At 54.2% G+C, this 21,807-nt stretch overlaps 1 protein-coding gene across 1 annotated transcript in view; it reads right to left on the minus strand.

Moving 5' to 3' along the window:
- Rbfox3 (RNA binding fox-1 homolog 3) overlaps positions 1 to 19,843 on the minus strand; it is a 424,564-nt gene extending 404,721 nt beyond the window's left edge. Inside the window, exon 1 of the mRNA XM_057775782.1 lies at positions 19,309 to 19,843. The gene's annotated coding sequence lies outside the window, so the exon portion shown is untranslated. The remainder of the gene's footprint in view (positions 1 to 19,308) is intronic.
- Between the last annotated feature and the right edge of the window lie 1,964 nt (positions 19,844 to 21,807).

Below are 21,807 nucleotides of genomic sequence, written 5' to 3' on the forward strand. Positions count from 1 at the left end.
CTTTCCCATTTCCTTGCTAAGGAATACCCAAAGAGAAGTGTGCACAGTTACGGAACATCCAGGATGCTCTAACAATCAGGATCCTTAGATGGGATCAAACGGCCACCTTGTCTGCCCTCACTTCCTCCTACCTCACCTCTTCCTGACTCTCACCTACTCTTGCCCGCCCTACTTTATCACACTCCTGGCCCCATGTCCCCCACCTCGCCCTGAGAGTCCCACTCACAACCTGATTTCCAGCATCAACCGCCTGTCAAGAAGTGGGACATCCAGAGATGTGATGGAATGGCAGACCTTAGTCCTTGGGAGCAGCTCCCGGATGCAGCCCGCTTGGACTGCTGCCAAGGCTCTCGGGTATTTACTTTTTCATTTGTTTGTTTTTCAAGACAGGGTTTCTCTGTGTGGCTTTGGAGCCTATCTGAGTTGCTCTGTATACCAGGCTGGCCTTGAACTCACCAAGATCCATCTGCCTCTGCCTCCTGGTGCTGGGATTAAAGGCATGCGCCAGCACCCACCACGGCTCTCAGGTAACAGAGGTCTGTGGACAGTGCTCAGGAAGAGAGCACAGGTTCTGAGCTGGGACCTTGGCAGCCCCCACAGAGCCTGGGCCAGCCCCTGCTGCCTTGCTTTTGTGTTAACCACACTACCATGGCCGGCACTGCTCCTACCTAAGCCCAGGATGACCCCTGCCTGCCCTGCTCCTGAAGCTTGCTTTGGGCTCCCCCTTGGCTCTTTTGTTCACACTAAGTCTCCATTGTTTCTGAACACGGCTTCACGTGTGCGTGTTCGCACATGCGTGTCAAGTTTTAGTCCAATCCTTAAATGAGGTCTTGACTGAGAATCTACGATTCCCCGGTGGCCTCAATCTTGCAAAGATTGCTTTTTTAACGCTGTTAGGCCTTAATTCTAACAGGCCTCCTCTCCATTACTGAACCGGGTCACTTTGCCCTAACATGGCCAGAATATCTCCCATCCAGAGAAGAGACAAGAGTTAGGAGGGAAGGCGCGGGAGCTGGGAAAGCCGGGCTAGGAATCCTCCCTTAATTTGATGAAATTCTAGAATGATCTAATTTCTGGGAGCGACTGTGGCCTGATTGCTGTGGCTAACTTCATGATGTGATTGTCTCCGGCAAACACTCGCTTTCTTTTTTGTGTCTGGATTTCCGAGCTGCTGGATGGGGAAGGAGGCACACAGTTTCTCCCGCCACGCCTGGCTCGAGTTCAGGTCCCGGACACGGACAGAAGGTCATCTGTCCTGGCCCAGTGCCTGTCCCACCATGGCAGGTCCGCTCTTGAGGGCCAGGAGAGGAAATTGAGAGAAGACAACGGCAGCGAGTTCCAGGACAGACAGCGGCTCCCTGTATCAGCCTAGGGCTCAGAGCACCTCAGAGACCATCCATCAACCCTTATCAGTCAGCGGTTTTGAGGTTCAAGGGGACAGAGAGGCGGCGTGTGATGGAGGAAAAGGACCCTATCTCTGTTCACATTCCCAGGACCAAAGTCCCCTCCCACAACCCCACAACACAAAACAGTTAGTATATGCCAGAGAGGTTGGGGTTTAAGGCCCTCTGACCAGTGCTAGTTGCTGGGAATAGAAGCAATTGTGGAGCCTAAACCCTGAGACCTGTTGGGGGGATGGCGTAGCTTAAAACTGCCTCAAATGCAAGAGGACCAGAGTTCAAGCCCCATATCCATGTAAAAAAAAAAAAACAGGCATGACGGCGTGTATCTGTAATCCCAGGACTATGGAGGTAGAGACAAGAGAGTCCTTGGCACTCTACAGCCAGTCAATCTGGTCTGATCAGTGAGTCCAGGGCCAATGAGAGATGTTATATCAGAGAATGTAGATGCTGTTCATGAGAATGACACTAGAGGCCACCCTCTGACCTCCTCATGCATGAGCACACATATACACATACATGCACATACAACCATATATATATATATCTTTAAAGACCAAAGGAAGACACCTAGAAACAAAACCTTCATTCCAGAACGTTCTGAATAAAGCTGTGGGGAGGACATGATGTGGGCAGCAGAGACTTGGAGAATCAGCCCTAACACTCCGGAAGCCGCCAGGTTCTGGAGAGGACAGAGAGGGAACCAGCCTGTGGGCCCAAGGCCAGCACTCGCTGGGTGCACCTTGCTCTTGGTGCTAACCAATCCTCTACCACGGGCAACCTAACAAGTGGGTGTGTTGAAGCACAGACTTTCTAAGCCTCAGTACTGCTGCTCAGCCCTGACTTCAGAGCCTTGCTCCTAGCTGAGCCTGTGAGCCTTTCCAGGAAGGACATGTGACAAGAGTCAGTGTCTTAAATATAAAAATGCAAGTGGGCGTGGCATCCAGTGTTGGGAATATGTAATTTTAAGATGGGTTGCTTTTGTTTATGTTGCATTTGTTTAACTCAGTGAAGCTGTCTAGAAAACCTGATGGTCTAATAAAGAGCTGAATGGCCAATAGCAAGGTGGGAGAAAGGACGGGCAGGGCTGACAGGCAGAGAGAATATAGAGAAGAGAAAACTGAGGGAAGGGGTTCGGAGTAGTAGCCCGAGAAGGAGGAGGACATCAGGGGCGGCCATCCAGGTACACAGTCATCCATGAGAAAGGGTAAGACTTGAAGAAGTGAGAGAACAGGAAAAACACAGAGGCCAAAGGGGAGACGGGGATAATATAAGAAAAGCGGGCAAGACACAGCCAAGCTAAGGCAGGACATTTAAAATAAGAATAAGACTCCACATGTGATTCATCTGAGAACCGGGTGGCAGGTGCTCCAAAAACGTCCAAAGAGCATAACACTGTAATACTACAATCCAGAGTCAGGGCTTGAGATCTCAAAGGTCGTGCTTCAAGCTTTCCACCAAGGAACAGAGTGTTCAGTCTCATTCTGATGCCCAGAGGCCAGAGGGCAGGCAGCAACAGCCCTACCCAGGAGACACAAGGAAGGTGTTATGCCTGCCATCCTCAGTCCACCCTAAAAGTCCTCATAACCACAGTGGCCCTAGGGTTCCCACGTGCCATTTCTCCTAACTGACGCTCTGTGGGATTCACACACTGCCAAAGGGTTTTTGCTCTGTCCTTGAAGAGGACCCCAGACTGCATAACATCAATACATGCCCTGGCCAAGGCTAAGTCATCGGAGTCCTGGCAAGGGATGCCCCTCAAGACCTGCTGCAACGATATTGCCCACCCCCTCCAGAAGACCTACCCCTGCTGCTGCCTGGAGCAACCAAATGGAAGGTAGTAACACCCACCCCATCCTCCCAAAGAAGGTAAAGGCAGACCAATGCAACAACCAAGAGGCAAAGTCAACTAGACCATAAGGATCAAACACCAAGACACACAGATTCCCAGAGCAAAGCCCACCCTGCAGGCCTGGGATCCTTTCCCTGACCTAGACTCCAAGTGCCCCCAGCTTAGAACCTGCTCATTTGGCAACCATATTTGTAAAGCATCTACCGTGTGGAGGGCACCGAAGAACCCAAATACAAGATGAAAAATAGGGTCCCACACATTAAGACATTGTCCGAAATGTTAAAGCATGGATGTCCTTCCCTACCCATCCGCAGAAACACCACACAGTCCACTGTACAGACAAGGCCATGTTCTAAACCCCACATTGTGATGGACATCAGTGGGAGGGGGCATTGTGGGAGACAGCGTGCCAACCAGACAGTGAAGGAACGGGCTGGTCCCTCACTGCACATGGACTAAGCCTCCCAGAAACCTTCACAGAGGGAAAGCAAGGTTGCAGACCCTGTCCTGTAGGCAGCAGCATCTTGAATGTTGCAAAAACAATCATGGAGACCAGCCTGGTAATGGAGAAATCCACAGCACATGCACTGGCTAAATATAAATAGTATTGATCTGTCTGCCATCTTGAATCAGCCATTCTACTCCTGTCCTCCATCAATAGCCACGAGTCGATTCCTTGACGAAGGGATTGCTGCAGTCAGTCCCAGGAGTGGGCACCTAGAAGAGTCTCTATATAGCTTCCAGAATATTCTCAGCTTCATCTTGAGCAACCTAGAACCCTCTAGAGCTATCAGGAATCTTCCAGAGGAACCCAGAACCCTCCTCAACACTATTCTCTCCACTCTCTCTCCTTCATCTGCTCCTTGCTCTAAACCCAGCAAAGGAAGCTCACAGACAAACAGACCTGAGAGCCCCTCCTCTTTGCAAGTGTCCTGCTGATTGGCAGTTCATCCTGACACCCAGATGATTTATTCAACCACTCCCAAGTTCATGGCCAACAAGACGGAAGCTTCTAGGGCTGGCTGCACCTGCAGGGCACCACCTTGCCTCTGCTGACACTGTGGGGAGACTCGAGGCCCACTTCCTCTGCAGATCAGAAATCCAAGGAGATGTCCTGTAGACCAGCAGGTGCCATGTCCCCATGGTGGCTCCTTCTCCAGCCCCATGCTTCTAATCGGAAGCCTGTGGTGAGTACGCTGTAACACCAGGCTGGGATCTGGCGCTCCCAGATTCTCCTCTACACCAGCCGATCCCATGAGCCACCAGAGACGTGAAGACCAGAGACTAGACATCCCACAGGGCCACTTGCCAGAGAGTCAGGCAGGACAGAGGTCAAAGACCACAAATGCCCCTGCCCAGCCCTCAGAATCCCTCTAATCCTGACTGGAGACTTCCAGGAGCTCTGGGGACAGCAAATCTCCTCTGTGGTTTCTGTCTGGTGCTTGCTAACAAGCAAAAGAGACAGGTGCACAAACACCCACCCAATCTGTCACCTTCCATTTTCCCTCACCAGTGCCGAATTCAGATCCCAGAAAAGAGTGCTGAGGACAGCTGTCCATAAGGAAGGCCCTGTGTGTCCTCCTCGCAGACGCCCTCCATGGCTACTGCCCTGAGAGCAGCCGCAGCTTACATCTGGCCTCGTTGTACCCAGTCCCACGCACGAATTCAAACTTTGTTGTCTTTGTCACTTATTTGGCCTAATGGACATCACGGGATGCTCCAGGAGAGACACACAAGTCAGCTTGGGCCTCAGTCTCCCACCTGCCAGCCACGGTGAGTATGCAACCCAACTGCTTCCTCGAGAAAGTACTGCCTGGTGTCGTGGGTGTGTACATTTGCCAAAACGGCAACACAAGAGTGTGTGTTCACTGCCCACCTTGCTGCTGACGTGTCCCTGATGAGGAAAAGCAAACCTAGCCCAAGTAGAAACATGAGTCTGCCAGCCCAGTGGTACCCAAAAAGCTCAGGTATGCATCAGGAGTAAGTGAGGGCTGGCCATTGAGCAGACGAGAGAGCTTCCGTCTTCCGTAGACTTAGGGAAGGCTTTCAGTGCCTGGGCCGGCTCAAGGGATGGAAACAAGGGCCGTAAACCAAACTCCTTGCAGTCCCCATGCTGTTGTGTGGCCTCAGAGCTCAGCACCAGCCTGTGAGGAGAGATGGTATGTCCTAGTGATGGAGTATGTGCTGTGCACAGGAGACCCAGGTAAGGCCCTCATTTGTCACCCACATCCCTCCCCATGGAATGTTTCTGCTGGTTCCAGTCAGTGTGTTCACCCTGCTGAGTGTCCCACACAAGCTGGGGAGAAACTCAGCCTCTCCCTGTGGTCAATAGGAAGCATTCACCTCCACCCCCTGAAATTCCTGGGCTGTAGGGTCCCCGGTGCAGAAATGCCAGCCACTCATCCCTACAGGCGGGAGGGACAGCCAGACCCCACGGCACAGCATACAGGTGAGTACCGCCTGAAGCTGGCCTCGTCTCCATGTGGCTAATCATATGGCTATCATGTGTGGTATATGTGATATAGGTATATATTATCATATGTATATGTAGGTGGTAACCGGCAGGTGCAGCCAGCCCTAGAAGCTTCCTTCTTGTCGGACATGAACTTGGGAGTGGTTGAATAAATCATCCTTGGGTCAGGGTGAATTGCCATCTGTAGGAATAGTATACATATCTGCAACCCAACTGAGAAGCATATATATAGATAAAATCACATAATAATGCTGCCCTGGGAGACCCACTGAGCCTCAGCAGATAACATACCAAGGCCTCGTGCAGGAAGAAGTCAAATCAAAGGGGTCCTGTTGGCCTCCTACTCTACCTAAGCCTCTCTCTTTCTCCTTCCTTCCCCACCCACCTCCCCACCAAAGGGCCTGGTCAAAGAGCACGGGATCAACACAGCTGCATAGCGGGCCGGCTGGAAGGAGCCAACAGGTGCAGGATGCTTTAGGCGCTGCTGCCCGGGCAGGTACAACCAGGCACAAGCGAGCTCTAGGGAAGAGAGCCAACAGAGACAGCCGCACGCAGGCACATCTCCGCCTTGTTAAGGACCTTAACTTAGTTCTCCTGGCTATAATTATTTTAGCGTGGGAGACCAGTTCTGTCTCCAGAGTCTCAGAAGCACGATACCAAAATCTCACACTCTGTGGTCCTGGAAAATCCCCATTCTCTGGTTCCTTCCCTCCATGCAAGAGCTCCACAGGAGCCGGTGAAGGAGGCCTGGATGAAGGGCTTAATTCCTACTCGATGGCTTCCCTTAGAACAAGAGCAACCCAGGCTCTGCAGAGGCCTTGGAAGTAACCATAGCAACTCAGGGGAGTTTAAAACAATGTTTGTGAGTTTAGGGTTACTCCCAGCCTGGGTGGCTTAGGTGCTAGCCTTCAAGGCAGCAGAGTCCAGAGCAACATTCCGGGAGCCCTGTGGGGGCAGTGTCCGAGGAACTGCCTCTAGGCTCCTGCTGCCTTCAGCAGGGTCTCACCTTGGCCCCAGAATCTCAGTCCCTGGCCCCATGCATCACAACCGCATAGACGTGCATACACACACACACACACACACACACTCACTCACCAAAATAAAAACAAACCACTGACACCACCAAACCATATACTACTGGGTGAGAATAAGACACACGGGGAGAGTGAAGAAGCCATGGGTTCAATACTGAGCAACACATCAGTTAGGTCTGGGGCACATGCTTGTAACACTAGGGTGCAGAAGGTAGAATTAGGAGGACAGAAGTTCAAGGTCATCCTCAGCTATAACTCCAGCTGGCAAGGAGCCTGGTATATCCAATTGTAAATATATATATAATTCAAGGGGCCACTAGAAGGGTCCAGGTGAGCTTAGTGAAGATAAACACGGGTCATTGTCCCAGCACCGCCCTTCTTCGAGTAGGGACCAACAGTCAAGATCTACAAGGGTAGCCTCCTGCCTGCGCATGGCCACACTTCACAAGCACACATGCATGTGAGCACGCACGTGCCACCAGTCACCAGGAGGGACTGCTGCAGCAAGCAGCACTGAAGTGCCACCTCCGGGGTGGCTGCAGTGTCAATGGCACAATGGCAGAGCCCGGCCTGGCCCTGCCTGCATTCTGCACGCTGAGTTTATTGCACACTGACTCTGGGGGAGAGAAGAGCGTGTGTCATGGCTGCTTCGGTGGCCAAGGCTGGGGCTGTGAAAAGGGAAAGAATTTTTTTTTTTTTTAAAGGAAGAAAAATCCTAAATGGCCTTTCAGCCTTTCGGCGCACATAATTGTAGTATCCGAGTTAATGAAAGGCCTGGCCTGCTGGCTGGCTGAATAACCGCTAATGCCACAGCTCGGGCCTCACGGGGAGCAGCTCCATCTCCGTGTGGAAATCAGACCACAGTGGGGTGGCGGGAGGGGCAGAGAAGGAGGAGGGGAACCTGCGAAATAAAGAGCGCTTCCAGGAACGACAAGTCTCCCACGCGGGATCATATTGGCAATTAGCCGGTGGGAGGCCTGTGGAGCGCTGGCATCTCCTCACCACAAAGACAAAGTTTCCTTGAGGAACCTGCCAGCATCTTCAAGGTACTGAAATAACACGCAGAACAAATGAAGAAGAATGACTGTGGGGTTTGGCTGCCGCTTTAAAGTCCGGCGCCTGGCAGCCTCACGGAGGCGCATGAGGGTCAGACACGCAGAGAAGTCGAGAGAGTCCAAGAAATGAGCATGCACGTATGTTCATGACATGATATACGTGCATGTGAGGGCAGGGACACGCAAGCATTCATAAGCATGCACGTGTGCACAGGATGTGTGTCTTCACATCTGCACACACATGCATGTGTGTGCCCCGACACACCTAGCCGTGTGTGTACACACACCCTGGAGTGCTGCTTTCACGTTGGCCAGACGCAGAGGATAAACACACTGTAAAGGGGATACAGGGAATTTCCCCCCTAAGTCCTCCAGGGTGAACGGCATTAGTAAGAAGGCACAGGGGCTCCAGGCCCCAACTCGGGGAGGTTCAGAGCATATCAACCTCCCACACAGTCTCTTCTGGAATCTTCCGTGCCGAAGGATCCTGCTTAAAGGCCCTGGGAAGCAGCCTGCATGGCTGTGTGTGGAGGTGACTGATTTATCCCAGCCATCCTGCCTCCTAACAATCCGCTCTCCTCCAGGCCCGCACAGCTTTAATTGTCCATCAAGCAGGGCAGGGAGGGACCGTAAATCTTTCGTCCTGGCCGCCTGACCTCCAACAGCTGCCCCCTCGCCAGATCTCACCTGGAGAACTGGCTTGGAAGGACAGAGAGGAAAATGGGAATCAGGCACCAGAGGAGAAAGTGATGGGGGGGTCACAGACACGGAGGGGACTTGGGGCTGCGTTTGGCTGCTGTGACCCAAAGGTGAGTGCTGCAGGGCAATGCTGCAGCTGGAGTCTGATCAGGACCTCTGCTCTGAGGGTGCTGGCTAGGTATGGCCGCTGCAGTACCCTTAGAATTCTCCAGGAAGGATCACCCGACCCTGAGGGTAACTGTATCCCAGAGTTCCCTTGGCTAACTGTAAAACTGAACCGCTCAAAAGGGAAATACTGGCAAGGGAGGTTTTCCTGAAGTCCTCACAGTGTCACAAGACCTGACAGTGACCCAAGAACTTCCCGGGTATTGGAGATCTGTGCATCTGGAAGCCCACCGTCCCCTGTCCCCACCAACAGCCCAGACATCTTCTGTGATTCCGGTATTAACGTGTCTCAAAGTGATGAGCGGTTTGGAGATTAGGAAGGCTCCTTGCTCGCCTTTCTTTCTAACACTCATTTTGTTTATGGAGAGTCATCCTTGAGGCCTACAGTTCTCCAAGGCAGGGCTGTGTATCTTCTCCCTAGGATTTGAGGGGAACATACCGAGGAAGAGGAGAAATTAGTGCCCTGGAAGATGAGCGGGCTGATGACTTCTGAGGAAGGATGAGTCTGTGGAGGATCGGCGCCTTCAGCCTAGGAAATGTGACCCCACAGTTTAGTCCCATCTGTTCTGAGTGGACTTAGGGCTGCGTTCGGCTGCTGTGACCCTAAGGGCTGGCACCCCTGCGACATCAGCTGCCGCTGAAGCATGGCTGAGGCAGGAAAGACAAAGCCAGCATCTACAATACAATCAACACACAGACACCACTAGACAGACATTCTAATTTAAGGCACATCTAGAGCGCCTGCCAGGGGATGGTGCACAGTCAAAACGTGTAGATTCTTTTAGCTTGGTGTTTGTTGTTTTTTTTTTTTTTTTTTTTGAGACAGGGTTTCTCTGTGTTACCACCCTAGCTGTCCTGGAACTCACTCTGTAGACCAGGCTGGCTTCGAACACCCAGAGATCTGCTTGCCTCTGCCTCCCACATGCTGGGATTAAAGAACCCAGATAAGAAACAGATGTTGTTCTTTATTTTAAAAAATATTTAGTTGTGGATCTGTGCACTTACATGAGTATACATAATTCAAAGGACAGCTTCGGGTGTCCTCCTCTGTAATGCTGCCCACCCCCTTTGAAACAGAGTCTCTCACTGGACTGGAGTTCACCAATTGGGCTAGAATGACTGGCCACTGAGCCCCCAGGGTCCTCCTGTCTCCACCTTTCCATTGTTGGGATTACAACCACCTGCCACCATGCCAGCCGCTTACATGCTTTCTGGGGTTTGAACTCGGGTCCTCATGCTTGCAAGGCAAGTGCCTTACCAGCTGAGCCGCCTCTCCTGTCCCTATTTGTCTAAGTGTCCTAGGATAAGATGCATGGTGAGAAAGAAAAGCGTGTGTACTGGCAGACTGCTCTCTGATGTTCCACTCAGACTCTATAGGCCAGGGAAAGAACAGTACCCCCCATAACAAACACGTCATCACCCTCCAACTCCTGTCCCTGTCTTCTGGGCACCACTGAAAGCACGCAGCTGTCTTGGTATCAAGCGAGCTGCCTTGTGGGCCGTCAAGGAGTGTTGATTACAATATTACGCCACTGACAACCATAATTCTCACCTTAAGTTCCTCCGGCACCTCTCTTTTCTGCTAAGATTCCAAAGCACTTGACTAATGTACCCTCGGATAGCACCGCCTCGAGGCCCCATTACAGGCCTTTAGAGAGAACGCAGGGAGGAAGCTTGAGATCCCATGCCCACCCGCAGTGCGCCGGCAGCCTGTGCAGGCAGCCCCTGTGGGCCTGGTTCCCCCTCGCCTGCCCCTGCATCAGTCCCCCCACCAGCTGAGCTTAATGGCATCTCCTCCACGAGGGAGCGTCGATATCTCAGGGAGGCGGGGCCACTCTGTTTATGTCTAATGGGTCTCTCAGAGCTGTGCTTTGCTTTTTCATGTGCTGAGTCCTGAGACCCCAGAAACATCTCCATGCTGCGGGTGGGGTGAGGCGGATTCTCTCAGCTCGGGAGGGAATGCCCTAGCGGCCGGTTACAGGCACAGAGGCGTCCAAGATGGTGGGGATGGTGATCGTGACAGTCCTCCTCCGAGCTGGCTGTGACAGGCACACCATCCACATAAAAAGCCAAAGCGCCCACTGTCCTACCAGCGCCAGGTGTAGTTTCTCACATTCCCAACAGGAGGGGAGGCAGGAGACACACCCAGCAGGCACTGACTCCAGGGCACTGTGACCCGAATGCAGTCATCTTTGGACTGGACCTCAGTCTCCCACCCAGCCACAGGTTCTCCTGAGCATGAGCTGCCAGATTCTAACCTGGACACTCCCCCCACCCCGCCACAGGTCAGCATAGCAAGGAAGGGTCATCTGGCATCCCTGCATCACTGTGATGCTGAACCAGGTCCTGTCACCTGTGAAGTCACCTGTGCAGGCACCTGTGAGGGCACCTGTGAGGTCACCTGTGCGGGCACCTGTGAGGTCACCTGTGAGGTCACCTGTGCGGGCACCTGTGAGATCACCTGGAGCTACTAGAAAATAGGATCATCTCAAAGCCAGGCAGAAGCTCCCTCATCCCCAACCCTTGTGGACCCCAGCTCATGCTTGCTCCTCTTCCACCTCCCCCCAAGCAGGTGCCACCTACGCAGAAGTCTACACCAGGCAGGTCCCGAGCCTCAGTGGAGCACCTGCAGCTGCAGTGATTGCCCTGGGTGATGCAGCCAGAAAACCTGTGTTCCCTACCATAACAGGCTGCAGCCAACCAGTCAGGACCAGAAGCCAGCTTGGGCCCCACCGTCCCTGCAGACAGCACAACACGGGTGTGTGGGCCATCTCCCACACATAGGCTCTGCGGGTCTTGTAAACAGTTCACGGAAACCTTTGCTTCTCCCAGGACTGTGTTCTTTGCATCATCCATCTGACTATCCCAGGTGACGGACAGGTGTTTCTATTATTCTTTTTCCATTTTCATGTGTGTGTGTGTGTGTGTGTGTGTGGTGCTTCTGTGTATGGGTGCATGATTGCGTGTGGAGGGGCACACGTGTGGACGTGGGTACAAGTCATGTGTAGGCTGAGGTTGATGTCAGGAGCCATCCTCGATCTAGATCATCCTTCCACCTCTTACGCTGAGTCAGGGCCTCTCAATCAAACCCAGAGCTCACCAATATGGCTAGTCTCGACAGTCAGCTTGTTCTGAGGATCAGCTACCTCTGCCTTTCAAGGCTGGAATTACAGCAGACAACCATACCCACCCGGAATTCCACTTGGGTTCTGAGGATCTGAACCCACATCCTCACACTGGCACACCGAGCACTTTCACCACTGAACATCTCCTCAGCCCGCCCTAGCCTTCGGGAAGCTAGCAGTGACGGCGCGTGAGTTGAGACACTAGTGGAGGTCATTAGGAGCCCGCACGCACACGGAGAAGAAAGCACCAAACTCGGTTTCCTCCCTCGCCTTAGATCTCAAGGTGATGGTAACGTGGGGATTGCACAGTGTGTGCTGACCTCCTGTGAACCTGTAGGAGGTCACCCTGAGCAGCTGGAGGTGAGGTTCTATGGCAGAGGACTTGCCTGGCGTGTGTAAGGCCCTGGCTCCAGCCCCAGCATGACAAAAAATAAATAATACGTTTTTAAGTCCTCTTGATGTGTCTCTGACGGAGACAAGGTCCTTCTCACAGCTACAAGCACCAACAGGAAAGAGGGATGGGAGGCAGGAGTCACCAGCAGGCCCTTCAATTTAGACCCTGGGGTGTTACCTGACACTCAATTCCTAAGGAGAATGTTCCAGAAAAAACACAGACCTTTTCCCCCTTTAGCACAGTGAACAAACCACTCATCTGAACTCAGAATTTTGGACTGTTAGAACTGAGTGAGAAATGATTTATTTTTATGTTTTATTTTAATTTGTACATCTATGTGGGCATATGTGTGTGGATGCAGATGTCCAGGAAGTCCAGAGGTGCCTGATGTCCCTGGAGCTGGAGGTACAGGCGGCTGTGGGCTGTCTGATGTGGATGCTGGGAACTGAACTCAGGTCATCTATAAAAGCAGTACACACGGCTGAGCCACCTCTCTAGCCCAAGAAATCACGGCTAAGTGTAAATCTTGTTTCAAACCGAATCCATCTTTTTAAAATTATTGTATTACTTTATATGTGTGTATGTTTGTCAGCACATGACTGTGCACTCTATGTATACAGTGCCCTCAGAGGCCAGAAGAGGGCACTGGATCCCCTGGAACTGGAGTTACAGGGACTATGAGCCACCATGGAGGTGTTGGGAATTGAACCCTGGTCCTCTAGAAGATTAGCCAATGCTTTTTACCACTGAGCCATTACTCCAGCCCCCTGATCCCATCTTTTTTTAAAAAAAAAAAAAAAAAACACATGTAAAGCTCATGTTTTTGGGCTTCAGTAGAATTTATAGAGAGCCTCATTTGAGAGCAGCCAGCTTGTCTGCCCTCATCTTCCTTGCCTTAGAGAAAATACTTCTGCCACACAAAGCCAAGCACCTGAACCGTTGCTTTCTTGGAACCCTAAGACACCCCTAAGACAGTGGGGGAGACAACCATTTCTGCTGTCTTCACCTTCCCATCTCAGCTGGTGGCAAAGACAAGGAGGCCTCAGTGAGCAGAGCCCAGCCCTTGGTGTCTGAACTGCTCACAGACAGAGACCTGAATGGATCTTAGGTCTGTGTACCACTGTCCTGGACGCCCAGTGGCTAAGACCGTAATGTGAGGATACATGTTAGGCTTTGTTTAAGTGAAGGGAAGTTTTAAAGAAAGACCAGGTGCCTTGGAGAAGAAAAGGCACCTAGAATCCACCTCTGGTACAGGAGGTCTCTTCATAATCTCAACTCCCAGTCCCCCGCTGCACCAAGGAAAACTCCAGTGACTGGAGGTGGCACCTGTCTGGACAGTCTCTTTACCTGTAAACAGGGCTGGTTTCTAAAAGCGCTATGTGGTAGTTTCAATGAGATGCTCCAATAGTCTTGGATATCTAATTACTCGGTCCCCGGTTGGTGACATGTGTGCCCTTCTTCAAGGAAATATGTCATTGAGCGTGGATTTTGAGAGTCTAATGACCCCTCTCTGCTTCCTGCTTGTAGGCCAGGTTGTGTGCCCTCAGCTTCTTGCCCCTGCCTCCATGCCTTCGCTCCAACATCACGGACCCTTAACCCTCCAGCATCATTAACTCCAAGTAAACTCATCTTTCTATAAGTTGCCTTTGCCATGGTGTTTTATCGCAGCCACAGGAGATTAACTAATAGAGATTGCAGCTGACAGTCCTCATGACCTGGCCCCTCTGTGGGCTTCCAGGCACAGCCCAGCAGCATATGAAGGGGCAGCACCCCTACCCAGGCAGCAGCCCAGCAGCCAGTGGAGACCGCGTGTGGAGGAACTAGAAGGGAGGACAGCAGCCTTCCACCATGCTTCTGGCCCCCAGACTGGTAACAGGCCTCTGTCTGCACAGCAAGCAAGGCGGTGAGCGAATATGCACTCCTCGAGACACGCATAGTCTCCTTCTAGTAGGAATGCGTTCTGGCCTCAACTAAGGGGGTCTCGAGAAAGAACCGTGCTGGAGACTCCTCTGCTCTCAGGCAGGACAGGACACTAAAGACCTCCCAGGGGTTGGTATAGTAAGAGGAGCAGAGGGCTCTCTCAGTCAGAGGAGGTGGGAGCTGGCCATGTACCATGTGGAGTGGAGAGCAGAAGCAAAGGAAGGTGTTTTTCTTCTATTTTTACTCCCAAAGAGTTTTCCGTAGTCTGCAGGTCCTTTCTTCAGGAGTGTGTGTTGGGGAGGTGGAGGGGAACAGCCCACCTCATCCTTGTTCTCTCTCTCTCTCTCTCTCTCTCTCTCTCTCTCTCTCTCTCTCTCTCTCCTCTGTGCCATGGCCTCCGTGCCAAGCAATCAAGAGAGATGGCAGATGGAGGCAGGAGGGTATAGAGAGCTTGCCCCTCAGCCCTGGAACCAGCAGCAGCAAGATGACATGCAGCCAGGGAAGCCAAGAGGCACAAGAGCCTTGGCCTGCAGAGACCAGGCCCCTCCCACAGAGCTCCTCTTTGCTTTTGTAAAACACAGATATGGAGACTTTATGTCTACAGACACTGTGGACCCGAATCCGACAGGAAGACACACTTGGAGATGATGGCATCGTTAACACCAGCTGTCAACTTGACGTAAACCTAGAGCCGCCTGGAAAGAGGGAAGCTCAGTTGAAGAGCTGCCCAGATCAGGCGTGTCTGTAGGACATTTTCTTAATTGCTACTTGATCCAGGAGTACCCAGCCCACTGCTGGGGATGCCAGCCCTGAGCAGGTAGTTCTGGGCTGTATAAGAAAAGTAATGGAGCAAGCCAGAGGAAGCATTCCTCTACGGTCTCTGCTTGAGTTCCTGAATGACTTTTCTCAGTGACTATAATCTGTAAGATGCAATAAACCTCTTCTTCAAGTCTCATTTGGTCAGAGTTTTATCACAGCAATGGAGAAGCAGGCTAGAACAGACCCCAAACGCAAAAGAAAAGCCTGTCTTTTCCCAAGCCATGCGACCTCCTCTTGCTGACCATCCCTCCCAAAGGACCCTTCACCATGGATCCTGAGCTGGAGACAGCCAGTCCAGCTTCTCCCTCTAGAGTCCAACCTCTGTGCAAACGCAGTGTGTGTGTGTGCGTGTGTGCGCGTGTGTACTTGAGCTTGCCCCAGGCTGCCAGAGGAAACAATCTCACATGTAGTAGCAGATCTTAATACTCTTCATTATCTCAAGTCACCTTCTGAGGCATGTTTTGGTGTCAAGTGAGTGTTGGGGAAGCTGTGATAACACGGTAATTTACTAAGAGCATGGCACGGAAGAGCGTGATTATCAGGTACGTCAGAATGGGTCCCTGGGCATTCCTGCCAGAATGCTTCTCCTCCAGCAGTGGCTCTGGCATGGAGCAGGCCCTATATACACCTAGGAATCGCTCACATCCCGCCACTGGCAGCTACCCTGACTCTCACGGGCAACAGTGGGAAATCCCAAAAGCATCCACCCAGCCCAGCAAGAACCAGGGTTGGAGGAAGGAGAGTGAAGCAAAATACAAAAATCAAAAAGGAGACCCTGCCGCCTCAGACAGCAGCGGACTTCAGAGAGGCAGCAGAAAACAAGATGTTTAGGCTGCCTGAATGTTTTATGAACCTGTGAAAATATCGGGTTGCTTCAGAGAATAAGGGGTGGTAGGCAGCTAATCAAAAAGATGTTGGTGCAAATGGGAGGTGTCTGCGAAGCTGGGGCCCACGCAGGCAGGAAGACCTGCAGCAGGCGAGGACGCGGGGAAAGGCGGGCTCCCCGGCAGAAACGGCTCCATGCAAGGAGGTCTCCTCCCTCCCCCTTCACTTGTTCAAAAATAAAAAATTCCTCTCCGTGCGTCAGCTGCGTGCCAGGCTCCATTTGTCTTTATAACAGAGTACCAGGCAGGAGTGAGGGAGATAAATAAACACAGAGAGACAACCGACCAAACCTCACTGGCTCACCCACGGACTGGGGGAGGTGAGCCTCGTGCCGCAGTCACTGAGAAATAACATTTCAATCTTGATCCATGCCCACCGACAGATTCGCCTCCCCTTACTGCCCCGGTTATCCCCCTCCCCGGTCGTCCATGTTCCCCCTATAGTCTCCCCTACACACACACACACACACACACACACACACACACACACACTTCTGTGTTTGACAGATGCTCTACGGGACCAAGCCTTCCTGTTCAATCCCACAGTCTATCCAGGTCCAAAAGATGTTCTGCACTGTGGGGGAGGGAAGGGCAAATCAACCAGACCCTTACCCTGAGGATCAGGGCCTAAGCTACCCAGCAAGGGAACAGGTTACCAGCTCATTCCCAGACATCCAGTCCTTCCATCTCTCTTGAGTGGCTGCACACTGGGGAACGGTTCCCAGGAGGCCTCCTTGCTGTAATTACCTCTGCGATGGCCTGGATTGCCCTTACTCTGGTGACACAGGGTCTCCTCCTCTACCCTCCAAGCAGGGTGAGGACCAGCATGCCCCGGGTCTCAGTAGTCCTAGGACACAGGCAGAAGTGGCAGGAGAGTGGAACAGGGGCAGCTCGGCCCTGGACCTGTCCTTGGTGCTGCCGCCCTCTGCACGGCAGGGCGGCTGCGTGCAGGTCGGCCTTCGCTCCTGAGCCTGGGCCCTGTGGAAAGGCAGTAAATTCACCCAGACCAGCTGCGGCTCTGCCTGAGGTCGTGGAGCTTTTGCAGGGAAGGCAAAGAAATAACATTGCTAGAGGCCCGATCTATAGGGACTTTTCTAGACTTCGGCATCTTCCTATGTCTTAGGCGACCTGACTGGGGGGGGGGGGGGGGGGGTGCAGGGAGAGGAACACTTAGGTATCTCTCTCAGGCGCAGGCCTCAAGGAGGACAGCACAGAGTAATCCTCCAGGTTCCCTTTCATTGGCAGGAATGAAAAGGAGAGCAGAGCCGTGAGAAATCCTCAATGGCTCTGTGAAACATCCTGCAGGACCTGGCCAACCCTCCCCTGGCACTCAGCTGCCTCCCTGGGAGCATCTGATGGGGCCTGAGGTGCCCCCTGCAGCTCTGCCTCGGCTCTCTAGTCTCTTGTGGGCTGCCCATCTACCCCCTCTCCGTCATCCGCGTGGGGACAGCCCAGCATTTCCAGAAGCTCCAAGTCTAGCCGGGAAAGGAGGGGTTAAGCGCTGCTTCTCCTAGTGTGCAGTGCGCTCAGCTCCCACGCAGGGAGGCCTCTGGTCCCCCCGGAGGGCGGAGGCGGCTGTTCGGTCCTCCCTCCGGGCCCAGGGGAGCTCCCTGCCCGCGGGAGACCGAGGGTCTGGACCTGAGAAGGCACCCCCTGCCCCATGCGCCCACCCTCAGTCACCAGCGCCCCGCTTCCACCAGCAGGCACCTTCTCTACAACTTTCTCCTTCCCAATAGTCGCTCACCTGGAGGGTCTGGTTTTAATTAGTGTAATATCCCTGTTACCAGCTCGGTCTGATTAAGACATCCGCCCCGATCCGCGACGGGCACTTAATGAGCACGTTCTGCCGTAATGTTTGTACTCCCTCCCCCCCCATTTTATTTTGTAGACCAGTAAAACCAAAGCTGGTTTCTGCTGAACGATCTCATTACCTGAGACCCTACTCCATTAGCCCCATAGCTGCCCGGTGCTCTGGGCTCCAGCCTCCCCGCTGCGTCCCGAGGTGTTCCCAGCCTAGCCAGGTTTGTGACAGAAAATTAACGACCCTGCGCGCACCAGAAGGCACTTCACCTCCAGCCGGAGGAGGAAGGGACTTGCCCAGAAGGAAGGATCCCTTAGTCCCAAGCCTTAGCTTCCACTGTGGGTGTCTCTCTCGCGCATCAAGAGACTACGGGCGCCACGGGCGTCCTTTTTAAAAGTGACCATTAAATAATTAGGTGCCTCTGAGAAGCAGAATCCAAAAGGGGGAGCTGGGAGGTGGCTCTATCATCCAGGACTCTCCTCACCTCGATGCGCTCCCCCCCAACACACACACACACACTAGCCGACGACGTCAGTGGGCTTCAGTAACAGCCAACCCCCAACCTCATGTGAGACCCAGGATCCTGGGTCGGCTCCAGCTATCTAATGGGGTCTCAATGCCCCTCTGGTGGCCGTACCTTGCTCCGGGTACAGACTGGGTGCGGGACAAAATCGGTCAGGACACTGAGGGGATGCGTGTCAATGAATAAGAGCGAAGCTTCCCCACAGAGCCCCCAAATGAGCGCCGACCTGAAGTCAACCCCTGACGCGACTCTCTCGAGGAGAGCCCCAGGCGAACCCCACCGCCTTCTGTGGCCACTCAGAAAGTTTGGGCCAGGGGTGTGCAGGCCACCTTAGCAAGGCTTCCCTAGCCAGGCTGTCCCAGCCCTGTAGCTGCGCTGAAGCAAGCAGCAGCCTCAGATCCATGCTCACGCTGCCGCTGGGAAGACACAGCCCCGAGCGCCCCCAGCTCGCGGGCTGGAGGGCCCTGCGCACCATCCGCTCCAGCTGCTCGGTTCCACGCACGCCGGGGCGCTGCGGGCCCTGGTACCCCCAAGGGAATCAAGGGAGACCTTAGCCCTCCCACAACTCCTTAGTGTCTTAGTCTTTCGGTCGGTTCTCCTCCCGCTGGACCCCAGCAGCCCTTCCTGGCCTGGGAGTGGCAAGAGTCTCACGCCGCAGCGCAGGAGGGTCGCCAGCCCCGCTTCCAGCCGCGCGGGTTGGGGCCGCCTCCCAGATGCGCCCCGCGGGCCGGGATCTCCGCGTGCCACGGCTTCCCCTAGTCTGGGAGTTCCCAGAGCCGGGCATTGTGCCGCCGCCGCCGCCGCCGCCGCCACGGCCACGCAGCGCGCGGGACTCCCCGGTGTCTCCATGGAGCCTGACCCCGGGCCTTCCCATTCACAAAATCTCCCCTCTGGTTTCCCGGCTGAGCCGGGAACCGCGACCTCAGCCCCAGCAGAACTCGGAAACCCCGACCTCGCACGCGAACCCCTGACCCCCAAGGGCGCCACCCTTTCCCCATGCGACCTCAGGTCTGTCCCCTGTCTCGCTCCACAGCCCCGCGTCCTCGCCGGCCCCGCCTCCCACTGCGGGGTCCCGCGCGCCCCTCCCTGGGCCGTACCCACAGCCCCAGCCGCCTCCTCGAGATGGTCGTGACCGAGGTGGAAGCCCAGGGTCTGGCTACTCACGGGTTCAGCGCTCCCCGCGGCAGGTGACGGGGCCCCGGCGGCCATGCCCCAGCTGCATCCCCGCTGCCCCGGCAAGCCGGCGGCAAGGGACGCGAGAGGCCGGCTTGGAACGGTGGTGGCGGCGGCGGCGTCTCCGGCGTCCACAAGAGCTGCTGGGGCTGGTGCCCGGCTGCTGTCCGAGGAGGTTTCCGCTGGCTCTAGAGGAACAGCTCCTGCTCCGTGTCCCCGCTTAGCTTGCCTCGCCGACTCTCTCTCTCTCTCTCTCTCTCTCTCTCTCTCTCTCTCTCTCTCTCTCTCTCTCTCTCTCTCTCTCTCTCTCCCCCCCCCCCTCGTTCCTCTGGCTGGCTCGGCTGGAGCGAGAAGGCAGCAAGGAGCACGCGGCGGCGGTGGCGGTGGTGGTGGCGGCACAGGGAGAGCGCGCAGCTCTGCCAGGGAGGGGGTTCCAGCGGTAGCACGACTAGGGAGGGCAGCGGGGCAGGGAGGGCCAAGAGCTAACGGAATGTGGCCACAGGAGCCCTGGAGTCCCAGCTCCAGTCTCGCAGAACAGGGATGCGTAGGGTGGTACGACTTGCAGGGTACCCTAGAGCCCAGTGGCAGCTGGGTTCTTTCGAGCGCCGCCCCCCTCCCCTCCCCGGGATCCCACCTCCCCTCCCTCCTTCCCTTCCTCTGAGCGACCTCAGTGTGAGTCAGTCCTAGCGACACTTAGCAGGACCCCTGCAACCCCATCCCGTTGGGATTGGTTTCTCTTGCTCTACCCAGGGGTCCCTAGAAAGACTTGGTCTCAGAGCGGCAGAAATGAATGTCCCCTCCCCCACACCTCTCCAGCCAGTCTGCAATGCCCGCGCCTCCTAACTGGCCGCTAGGGAAGACCCTTAATAGGCCTGGAGTTTCATGCCTTGCCTTCCTGAGAATCACAGCAAAGGGAGCAAGGAGGCCTACCCCAGAACAGGACACGGAGAGGGTGGTATACTTGTTCCTGATGACAATGCGTGCCCTTAAGTATTCCTATGGCCTGAAATCAGAAGAGTGTAAATTATAGTTCCCAGCCTCCCCCAACCCAGAGAAAGGGAGCCTAGCATAGGGTCCAAGGTCTGGCATCTCTAATCCTGGAAAGGGAGAGAGGCTGGGCGGAGAGCAGCCCCTCTGGGGTCCGCAAGATGAGGCCCAGGTATAACAGTGGGGTCCCTGGCACTCAACTCTAAAGGTCAGCAAAGGGTCTAGACGATTCCCAAAGGGTTGGACTAGACCTGGCTACTATGCTAATCTAGAAGATCAAAGTAAAAGGCAAGCACCATGCATGCAATGCCTGGACTGGGGGACCTGCACTCTCAAGGGACATTGCCAGTCTGAAAACAAACAGATCAAACACCGTGCTCCAGATTGCTGGATGCTGTTTCTAGAACAACCAGCTTCCTCTTGCCCCTAACCACAGCTTTCAGTCTGAGGCCCACATGGTGGAAGCTGGGGGTTTGTGGGTAGGTGGACTAGAACGAAGGGGTGAGCAGGGCTCTGGGCTGCTCGCTGGCTCTGGGCTGCCTTCCCGGAAGAGCGAGGCTGCCTGCTCAGGGCCTTTTAATTTCTAGTCCTACGGCCTGTCGGGACCATTGATCTGTCTTACCCAGTGGGAATCATATACTTTAGGAGAACGTGAGAGAGCCTGGCCCTGCAACCAAACTGGCTTGTCTCTGGGACAGTCATGGGGGTGACTGAATGTACCCAGCCCCAAATTTGAGACGGCACAGCCCTGCCCCCACAGACCAACTGTTTCTCTCTGTGTGATCAGGTGACCCAAGCTTTCATAGCTGGTGACTGCTAGCTAGGCCCATCCCCACCACCTGGTTCACCTGTCTCTCCTCCCTGAGCCAACAATGTCTGCCCCTCCAGGTTCTTCTACCCTGAGAGCCCACCCATCCCCCTTGGCCCAGTTCCCACTGCCCTTCTGGTCCTGCTCTTAGAGGCCCCCAGAGATCAAAGTCTGGGTCCCCATACCGTACTACGTGCCGGGGAATATTACCTAGAAAATCTGTGAGCTTCAAGTGGAGAGGCCCAGGACAGAAACTCTGGTCTCATACCTGCTTCTGGAGGCTGTCCCCAGAAAAGTCTGCAGATGGCATCAGGCAGGTTCCAGCCAACATGGAGCAGGCAGCCACTCAGAAAGCAGGGTATTGAACTGATGCTGTTCCCCCAGCCTGGGGCAGCCACATGGCCTGCCCTGTAGGTTAACCCTCAGAAACAGACCCCAGGGTATGTGCCCACTAGGAATCACCCAGGAGAATTTTGTTTTTAAATTAATTGGGGGTGGGGGGCATGGGTGCCAGATGAATGTAGTGCCCTCAGAGACCACAAGAGGGAATCAGATCTCCTGGGGCTGGACTTAGAAGCAGGCCTGAGCCTCCTGACTGGATGCTGGGAACCAAACGCTGATCCTCTGGAAGAACAGAATGTGCTCTCAACCACTGAGCTATCCCCTTGTAGGGAAGACCCAAGAAAAGGAAAATC

Source organism: Chionomys nivalis, chromosome 7 (genome assembly GCF_950005125.1).
Source record: "Chionomys nivalis chromosome 7, mChiNiv1.1, whole genome shotgun sequence".
NCBI classification, from domain to species: domain Eukaryota; kingdom Metazoa; phylum Chordata; class Mammalia; order Rodentia; family Cricetidae; genus Chionomys; species Chionomys nivalis.